Raw genomic sequence first — 10,552 nt, forward strand, 5'->3', positions numbered from 1 at the left:
GCCTAGGAGCATAAAAGACCCATGGTTGTAAGAGACGTTCTCTTCTCCCCCCATCATGGTTTTGTGAATCTAGTCCTTTGCTGATAATACATGACATCAACATGAAAAGTTTCAGGTTGAAACAAAATGTTTCATGTTGATCCACCTCTAAATTTTAACATTTTATTTGCTGCAAGTTTCTGAAAAATTGCCATTTTAGTTTGAGATGAATTTTTTTTCTCATTACTAGTGGAGGGGGGAAAAATACACATCTCTACTTCTGGCTCTGGGGCTACAATTAACAAACCAAACTTCTGTGGGACTCAACTGGTTACTAAAGCTGTGCCTACACTGCCACTTTCAGCGCTAAAACTTTAGTCATTCAGGGGTGCAAAAAAACCCCTCTGAGCGACAAAAGTTTTAGCACTGAAAAGCACCAGTATAGACAGTGCTTGCGCTCCCGGTGATAAAGCTACCACTGCTTGTGCAGGGTGGTTTTTTGTTAATCGCCGGGAGAGCTCTCCCCCAGCACTAAAGGGTGTCTACGCTGCCCACGTCACAACACGGCCGCAGCAGCAGCACCGTAACATGGGCAGTGTAGACATACCCTAAGTGGCTACGGCAGTATTTTAAATGCCCAAGTACACAGCTTAGCCTGGTTTTTCGTTCACCATGAGGCGCTCAGAGGCTTGAAGATATTAGCATAGTCACTTCCTTAGTACCATCATCACCGCAAGGGGTGAGCAATGTCTCTACTTATGCCCCATTAACAGTGGCCCTCCTGTTAGAGGGAAGGCGAAGTTCTGCCATGTTTCTATTGCCCTGCAGCATTACAAGAGGCTGGGGCAACCTTCCCTGCTTCTAAGGGCCTGACTCAAACTCTCTCCTAACATTGTATTCAGATTCTCTCAGCTGAAGGGGGAAAAGTTGAAGATAACTGGCTTGTACCTTCCTTCAACCAGCAATTGTGGATTTAATCTGAGCTGCAGCAGGAAGCTTTCTAGGCTACATGCTGACCACTGATTAATGTCCCCTCCTCTAGCAGGTGTGAAGAACAGTAGCTCCTCCTAACTAAAAGGGCAGGGGTAGTTAAAATAGTCACTTCAAATTCCTGGCTCCTGCTGCTTTGTGGAGTCACTAACCTCAGTGCAAAGTAGGTAGTGAACACTCCCCTTCTACTGGGGCCGTGTTCCTGCTTGCTTTGCACTAGCGTAAGGGACCACAGAAACAGACCCCAAGACCTGCCCGTGGCATTCACAGCTCTGCTAGCCTTAGCCTTTCCCAAAGGGGCGTCGCCTCGTACACAGCTGGGAGCTGTAGACCGTAGTTTATTAATCCCTGTTCAGCAGCACTTGCCCATGGCGGGAGCGTTCAGGAGAAGTCAGCCAGGGAACTGCTGGAAGTTGTCAGAAAGCTGCTGGAGTGTGGCTGCCCATTCACCAGCAGGTGGCACCCTAGCCCCACAACTGTCCTCTGACACAGGCTGCGCCGCTCAAGCATGTGCCCTCTGGCTGGTTCCCCACAGGGCCCCTGGCAGGGAGGGAGACCCAGAGCCTGGCACCTGGCTGATTAAACCAGACTCTCCCCCCCCTCGGCCACTTGAGCTGCAGCAGAGGAATGTTCTCTCCAGGTCTGTTTTCAGAAACACCTTCAGTTCTGCTGCAGAGGGAGGAGGCAGGGTGGTGGTTCTCAGCCTGTGGTCCATGTACCCCTGGGGATACACACAGGTCTCGGGGGAGTGGGGGGATATCAACTCACCTAGCTCTTTGCCTAGTTTTACCACAGGCTCCATAAAGACTGAGCACTAGTGAAGTCAGTACAAGCTAAAATTTCATACAGACAGTGACTTGTTTATACAGCTCTATGCTATACCCTGAAATGTACATACAATATTTATACCCCATTTGATTAATGATATGGTGAAAGTCTCCTGTTGCACCCCCACCTCCAAAGTCCATAAGTAAGCAGGTCCATGCTGGGGATTATTGCTCTAGTACTATTTTTGCTGCCAAAAGTGAGACAGCAGATCCCCTGGCCCACAGCTGTGAGCTCAACTGCCACTCACTCTCTCTTCTAAAGCATCCAGCAAAAGTACCATCCCACTCTCATTTGGATTCAGGCCATCAGGGCACAGCCCAGAGCAGTTCCCAGCCTAGCATGATTCCTTCTCACTGCCTCACGCACAAGGCTGTGTTGGCAGGGGCAGGCGAGAGCTGCTTTGTAACAGTGGAGTGTTCCCAAGTTTTCTGCTGGGAGGAATGGTATGCACTAGTCCATGGAGAGCAACAAACGGTGCTGGAATAGTTAGTGTCCACAGCTAGTCCATGGCCCCATTACAGGACAGGTTTGGGTACAGCTCTTGCAATAGCAGGAATAGTAAAGATGTAATGGAAATGTGGACACCCTTCAAGCAGTGACCTGCCCTAGGTCCAATTTCCTCCCCTTCTCCCATTACACTGACCTGCACTTAGGAACTCACCAGTTGCTGGGGCCAGGAAGCAGAATAAGGCAGGTGGCGTGCCCCCTCCTGGCACTTTTCACAGGTTGCATGTTCTCCACCCCAACAATTTCTAGCCCCCCTTTCCTCTGGAGGCAGCAAGGGAGGGCCAGGGATGAAAGTAACTTAACGGACTTACCGGTATGCAGGGTGGCTGGGGTGAGGGGGCAGCTCTGGGCCCCTGGAAGGGGTGGGGTTGGGGCCAGACTCCCCCAGTCAGCCCTTCAGCACTGCCCAGCCCACACTGCCTGGGGCTCTGGCAGAAATTTAAAGGGCCAGGGGCTCCAGCCACTGCTGGGAGCCCTGGGCCCTTTTAAATTGCCAGGCCATGGGGCAGCTGCCCCTTTTGCGGCCCCGCTGGTACAATCAGCTGTGCACTGGCTTTCTTACCGGTACGCCATACTGGACTGGACCGGCTTACTTTCACCTCTGGGGAGGGCAGGAGATTTGTTCAACCTCATACTGCAGTGTTTAAAACAATCTCTAATTAGGGATTAGGATGAGCCCTCAGGGGTGGGTGTCATCCCACATCTGCTAATTGGGGTTCTTACACCTTACTCTGAAGCATCTGGTGCTGCTCACAGTCAGAGGGGTAACTGGGATAGATGGACCTTGGCTTTGATCTAGTCTGGAAGTTCATATGGGCCTAAAATAAGACTAGGCCCAGGTGAGAGCTGCCTCCCACCACTGAGCTGCTCAGCTCTGGACTGGACGGTGGGAGCCTCATGAACAATGTCAGTCTGAGCGTTGTTATAAACAGACAAGACTCTAGCTCAGAGTACAAAGCAAGGGCAAGCTAGGGTGACAAAGCATCTAAAATACCCATTCTCATTTCAACCATCTGCCTTGTATTCCTTCCATGGGCCCTGCTGTGTTCTGTCCCAGTTTAATGTAGCCACCTGGCAGTAGATTAGCCTTCCCAATTAAAGTCTTAAATGGAGCTTTTCCTTTAGCACAGCACATCTGACACTGCAAGGGTTTGGCCATGCAGGGGGAATGCCCCAATAAAAGCCCCCCGCAGAGCAGAAATAGCTAAAGCTCATTTAAAGGCCACTCAGCAGCCTGTGTGCAGCAATTGGGAGACACCCACTCCTATTAATGTCAGTGACACTACTATCCTTGGGTTTGAGCCAAAATTGTAGGAGAAATGCACGCATATGATGCTCATCCGCTGGAATGGAGCAACCAGCCCCTGCCAGCAGTGAGAAGGTCCCCTTCCAGAATTCTATTTGCATTAATTATTGTAACTCTTGATATTCTTGGTATCCATATAAATGTCCAGTCATACTCCATCTAAACTGTTTGGTTCAGCAACATTCTGGAGCAGTGAGTTCCACTAATTGTTACATGAAAAAGTATTTCCATTTAGTGGTTTTGAATTTCCCACCATTTAATTAAATGTCTCCTGTATCATGTCACAGGCCAATAAGAAGTCCCTCCACCTTCTCTTAAAGATTTATTATTTCATATACTTTTATCATCTTTTTTTTTTTTTTACCCTCTCCTTTCTAAGGTACCAATCCCAATCTTTCCAGTCTCTTTTGATGTAAGTTTTCCTCTGACCCCCATCCCCCCTTAATTCTGCAATAACCTTTTTGCAATAGGGTGACCAGTACCATGCATAGTACCAGCTGAGGGTGTACTATTTTAAGGCCAGCAGGGACCATCCAGCCTGACTTCCTGCATAACTCAGGCCAGAGAATTTCAGCCAGCACTTCCTCCAGCAAACCCAGAACTTCTCGCTGAGCTGGAGCAGATCTTTATCTCTTTCTAAATTTTCATATGAAGACTCCAAGTGATGGAGAAGTCACCATGTCCATCAGCAAGTTGTTCCAATAGGTAATTTCCAACACCTAAATTGCACCTTGTTCCTAGTATGAACTGATCAAGCTTCCACTAGAGCTTGTTCTGCCTTTGCCTGCTGGATTAAAGAACTCTCTGAAATGAGAAATCTTCTCCCTACATAGGTACTTCTGGACAGTCATCAACTCACTGCTTAAACTTCTATTTGATGAAGCTCAATCTATTGAACATCTTTAGTCTCACTATCAGACAGGTTTTCCAGACACTGTGATTCTTATTGCTCTTTCCTGACCTTCCAATTTGTCAATATTTTTAAGTTGTGACACCATAACTTGACACAATATCCCAGTAAAAACCTCAGTAGTGCTGTATACAGAAGTAGTAACATCTCGTCACTGACTCTTTATTGACCTGCATATACATCTTAACATCAGTGGCTAAAAGCAAATGTGCATGGTGCGGGGAGCTCATATCCCCTTGGTTTCCACCATGACCGTAAATCCCTTTGAGTCACTGCTATCCAGGATGCAGTTCCCATACTGTGTGGCCTACATTCTTTGTTCCTAGAAGTAAGATCTTGCACATGGCTCTGTGTCATAGGTATGGTGGTGGGATAGCTCCAAGCCCACAGGAACTGACATCAGCAGGTGCTGCCTGGCCGGAGCCCAAACAATGGAATAGCCATTCTCTTTTTGATGACTGTGCTGGTGGCACATGCTGCAGAGATGAGCTTGCTCCTGAAGTGCTTGGCTACCCTAAGCAAGCCTCAGCAGCTGCTGGGGGAATGGGTGACCAGAAGGCAGAGAGACTAGGAACCTTTTAGTTTGTACACTTAGGGTTAGAAGCTCCAGGAATTGCTGACACTGGTGGAAGCTGCCTGATCGAAGTCTTGAATACAGCTAGGTTGGGGAGCAAGAATAAGGTGGGCTATTTCCATACTCTGATTGGGAAGGGACAGGTAGAGAGTGGCTCCTACCTTTGGGATGGTTTCCACACTAGATGAGCCCTTCAATTATTGCATCCCTTCAAGACTGTCTCGGAGCCAGCAGCACCATTTGCCCTTACACGCAGCCTGCGGGAGCAGTGAGGGGGGGCTCCTCACACAGCATCCTGGGAGTCTCAGGGCACTGCCTCTTCCACCTCAGGCTGGCGCAGGGACATTCAGATCAGAGTGCCTGGCCCCCGCAGCCAGCTGAAATCAGAACACGTGCTGGGTCTCACCAGCAAAACAGACACCAGAAACTGCACCAGACACAGAGCAAAGGATTACAGATCTTTATTTGTCAAACTTTCCCCCTAGTCTAGCACATTCTACACAGTCTCACTAGCACAGATGGTAACAGAGCCTGTAATAGTTCAGAAATCACACTGCTAAGGAGAGCAAACAAAAAGCAGAGATTTTAAAAGTAAAAAATTTCATGAGAAATGAGTGAACGAGAGTGCAACTGGGGCAGGTGTGGGAACCTATGCCAGCCGGTGCTGCTACGCTGTGGGGAGAGGGGGCCTGTGCCAGCAACAGAGAAACCCTGCTTTGAGCAATAGGCTGACACTCTTAGCATGTTGGTGCAGGCATCCCACCATGAGAGCAAGAGGCTGGGCCATAGTCTGGAGGGAGTGGAGAATGACTCTACAATACTGTCCTGGAAAGCGCAGATCATGGGACCATTTCCTATCTCTGCAGCCTAATGAAAGCCTCCTTCCAGGAGAACTGATGCATCCTCCAAGCATCCAAATCCCCCTCTAGGCACTGTTGGCACTTCACCATACATCCCCTCCAAGCTACACGCCATGAAACATGCTGTCAACAGCCTTCACAAGACCACCATGAACACAGCTCTGCAAGGAGCTGCTTCACCCTGTTGGCCTCATACACCTGGGCTCCCTCCTTTCACCTCAGCACCAAGGTGTGTAACAGTCAGTCACTGACACCACCCATTTTTGTCAGCACAACGACTAAAGCAGACTGTCCCATGCCGAGCCTTTCCCCTTAGGATGTATCCTGGCACAGGGAGTGACGTAGCCTTGGTGCTTGGAGAGGGATCCCTTTTCCCCCAGAACGTGTTACTGCAGGTGGAGAGGAGGGGTGGCGGGTTCCATGCACTGACCGATCATCACAAGGACAGACCTCTCCAGGAATCCGTCTTTTGAGGCTCCGTCTCTGATGGCAGCAGTGTGCAGAGTACAGGCACTACACATGTAGCTACATGGCGCATGAAAAGCTTTGGCAATGGGGAGCTCCCGGAACTTTCCCCGCAAGAGCCTTTCCCTGCAGTGGTGAGGCAGCAGGACACTACACTGCTCAAAACAGCTATGTAGACATGGGAGGCACCGCTTGGGTGTGTAGAGACATGTAGGGTACTCTAGTCGCCTAAACTCTCACCATTCACACTGCTATTTATACCCATGCCAGCTGGGTGCGCAGTGTCTGTACTCTACATGCTATCGTAAGCACAGACGTAGCCTTACACAGCAGAGCAAGGATTTAATTTTCATCATCAAGCTTTTTAATGTAATCACAACCAATCCATTTTCCTACCTCAGATGGAGTTTGGGGAGGGGGAAGAGACCTGAACCACAAACTATCCCCCCTCATGCTCATGTCCCACAACTTTAAATGATGGATCCAAACTCTCACTTTACTTTGATCAGAAATAAACCAACAAGGCTCAAGACAGTCCTCTGCCATGCAGAGCAGGGCCCATTCAGAGCAACTGCATCACACTGGTATGAGCGCCTCTGCCTTTTGAGGTCCCCCCAGGCTTACATGGCAACGCACAGGGGCTTGAGGGCAATACCGCCCTGGAGCGTGACTATAAATAAGCAACTAAATTTAAAAAAGAATTCATGGCCTAAATAAAATCTTTCTAGGCATTTCCTTTGGAAAAGCTGATTAGTGCTGTGTGCTTCTAGTATGCACATCATTTATAAGATACACATGGTTTCTGGAACCCTCCCCTCTGTTTGAGTTTCTCGTCAGGATGGTTTGTTTGCAGATTTAAACACACAGTGTAGCAGGAAGGGACAACCTGGCAAAGGGAGAGTGAAGGGCTCCAATAAGCTTTGGCTATTCGAAGTTGTTAGTGACAGTAAGACTAGGGCCACTTGACGGTATCACAGACCCACAGAGAGTGCCTCAAGGAGGCTGCTGAACGCAGGTGTATACAAAGGCAATGGGTTTGCCTCATGCTGGCTCCACAGGCAGATAGTGCACAGAATCCTTCATGCCCTGGGCAGCTCAACACTATGAACAATTGTGGTTGAATCCAGGAATGGAATAACTAAGTGTGGCCTGAGCTCAACTCGTGTAGAAGGCTGAGGGGACACCACACAGCACTGTACTGTATCAGGCCTTGTGCTTACAGCCCTGCACCCCCTCCCTGCTAACTCTCTCAGGCACGTGCCCAGAAGGACAGGGCCACCTCAGAACACAGCTGTCCCCCACCCACACTATGTAAAGTGATTCTATACGTGGAATTTTCCACCAGGCCCTCCATCAGATTGGAGACTGGACACTTCACTACAGGTTACCCACTAGCACTTGGGGAAACGCTCACGGCTAGAGGAGCACAATATTTATGGACAGAGCTAGTCAGAAGTTTGGGAAGGGGCATAACAGGTGCAACTGCCAGATTCTTCCTCCCCTTGCCCTCATCCATTCCCATTCACTAGATCCACCACACACTGCCCTTGTACAGGAGAAGGGCTGATTTGCCTTTAAATGGAGTGCCACCTTTACAGTAGGCTGAGCCCTGTTGCTTTGGCTCCATTCCTCACAGCACTGGGAAGTCTCCCATACTGGCAACCGAGTGTTAACCTCAAACATTGTAGTTTGCTGCTGCAGGCCAGAGACAGCAGCAGGACACCAGCACCACCACCTGTTCTGCCCCCTGCAGATGAGGCTGCCAAAATGCTTAGCTACCAGGGAAGATACCAAGAGATAAACCATTTGTGCCCTATGCCTGATGCAACTGTATCGGGATGTGCTGTAGCATTACTGCTCACTTCCTGCTGTGGCCATCTCCTAGGTGGAGCACTGGAAAGTCTGGCTGAAGTTAAGTTTCCAGACACCAGGAAGAGGTGGCAGCAGCAGCAGCGAGTCCTAGAGTCTGCTTCTGAGTTGTCATTTAACTCCCTAAGGAAAAGGTCTCAGTCCATCCTAAGTGCAATAAGTGCTCTGTGAGAGTATCCCAGTGAGAGATGGTGCAGCAAGGGTCCAGCAGGGAGATAGCAGCTACAACAAACTCCATCTCTTACAGCCAGCAAGGCAGCAATTCCAGCGACCCTCACTAGGCCTGACCCCAGCTCCTAGAGCTACAATGGGTCACGGCAGGCCAGCACACAGTGGTGAGAAAAGCCACCTAACTGCCTAGCTCCCAGGAGTGCAGTATCAATGCACAGACCCATGGCCCACAGGCTGTAACAGGCACCCAAGTGCGTTAGTCACTAACATGCTGCTGTTTGAACTGGACAGATTGAAAGGAAGCTCTAAAGCAGACTGCTTACAACGCACAGATATGCTCACTAATGGCTCGGGCTTGCACTGGATTTGTAGGTCTGAGGTTCTGGTAACTAACATTACAGTCCTGCGCCTTTAGGCTCTGTCTTCGCTGCTGACTAACCACAGCGTAAGCCATCATGGGTCAGTCAACACATGATAGCCTAACCAACTAGAGCACAAACACATTGTCAATGTCAGCACGCTGTGTCACACCCCCACTGGTGCTCTATGCGGTCGTGAGAAGCAATACAGCTAACGTGGGCACTATCCTGAGATTCATAGTGCCACAACTCACTGCATTGCTCTATGCTCACATTCGCAGGGTGTCTACCCACGCTGGGGATTGTAGGAGGAAGTGGTCTAGGCCTGGAAAATTCACTTGTGGCATTAACCATGCTGGTATGCTGTTATGTGCCAAAGGAAAGGATCTAGCTTGCCCTAATAATCGGACCATCAGCCACTGCTCTTTATGGAGGCAATGTGCACAATTGGTGCCCAGGGCTTGTGGGAAGGGATTGGAGGACTATCATCTATCAGTTGCGCTGATTGACCCTGGCTAAATGTTTTCACTGCTGTTACCCCAGTTTAGCAAAGCATGGGATTAGCTAACTCCAGGTCTGCCTATTGTTCAGGGTGTGACGGTTGCCTTACCAGGCAGTACAGCAAGAGGTATGTGGGTGTGTGAACCCAAGGCATGTTACTGTAAAAACGCACAACTGAACTTAAGTCTTCAGTAAAGAGAAAGCCTTAGAATCGTTTCCAATTAGCGTTCCCCAAAAGGACCTAGTGGCAGATAAGGCTCAAGGCAAGACTGCTCCACAGGCCTCATTTCAGGTGGCCAGACTCAGAGATCACTTCTGTTCAGGTCTCCAGCAGTTCTAGTGAAACCCTGAACCGACATGCAGAGAAGGCAGCAAAGCAATACAAACTCCCAGCACCTCACCACATAAACCTTCCACAAGAAGACTCGTCTGCCATCTGCAGAAAGAATGCCAGAGACTTTCTGCATTAACAAATCCCATAGAACACTGCAAAGAATCATCCCCTCCCCCAAATCCTACCACCACAAACACCCAAAGTCTGAAAGAAAACTGCCAGCTGACCCTCATAGTCCCTTCAGGTCCTGGCTGGGGACAAAAACTGTTCACAGGTCAGAACCCCAATCAGACTCCTACAGCGTTGCCTACAGGACTAGAATTAGCAAGTAGTCGCAGAAAAACTTCAGTAACAAAAGGAAAAACTATAGAAACCAGGACAACCAGGTTGTCAGCTACTAAAGCTGACTGAGCTCCTGGCTTCAAAATAGTGGGGGATGAAGGCTGCACAGAATGTCAGCAGGCCTGGCTCAGCCTCCCTCATTAAGCAAGAGGTTAGGGAATCTAAGCCTCTGAAGCATCAGCTGCAGCCCTGCTACTCTAGGGCTTAACATACCCAGCTTATCCCCTGTTAATGATTAGCCAAGAGCACAAGGTTAGGGGATACTTAGTGGGAGTGTCCAATCACATGGCCAGAGACTGATCTGCCGGAGTCTGATTTCTGTAAACACCTCTCCCATTTGATTTGAAGAGTGTGGCTATTCCCCAAGCACTCTGAAGTGTCTGCCCCACCCCTTCCCAACTGTATTCATACCCCATAACCCCAGGCTTGTTCCCAGCCTCACTGTAGTGTTCATGTGGTATCAACAGGATAAAGATGCAGAAAAAAAGTGTGTTTTAATCCAATAATCTTGTTTCTCAATTTAAAAAAAAAAATATATATATATATATATATATATA

This window comes from Emys orbicularis, chromosome 9 (genome assembly GCF_028017835.1).
Source record: "Emys orbicularis isolate rEmyOrb1 chromosome 9, rEmyOrb1.hap1, whole genome shotgun sequence".
In the NCBI taxonomy this organism is placed as follows: Eukaryota; Metazoa; Chordata; order Testudines; family Emydidae; genus Emys; species Emys orbicularis.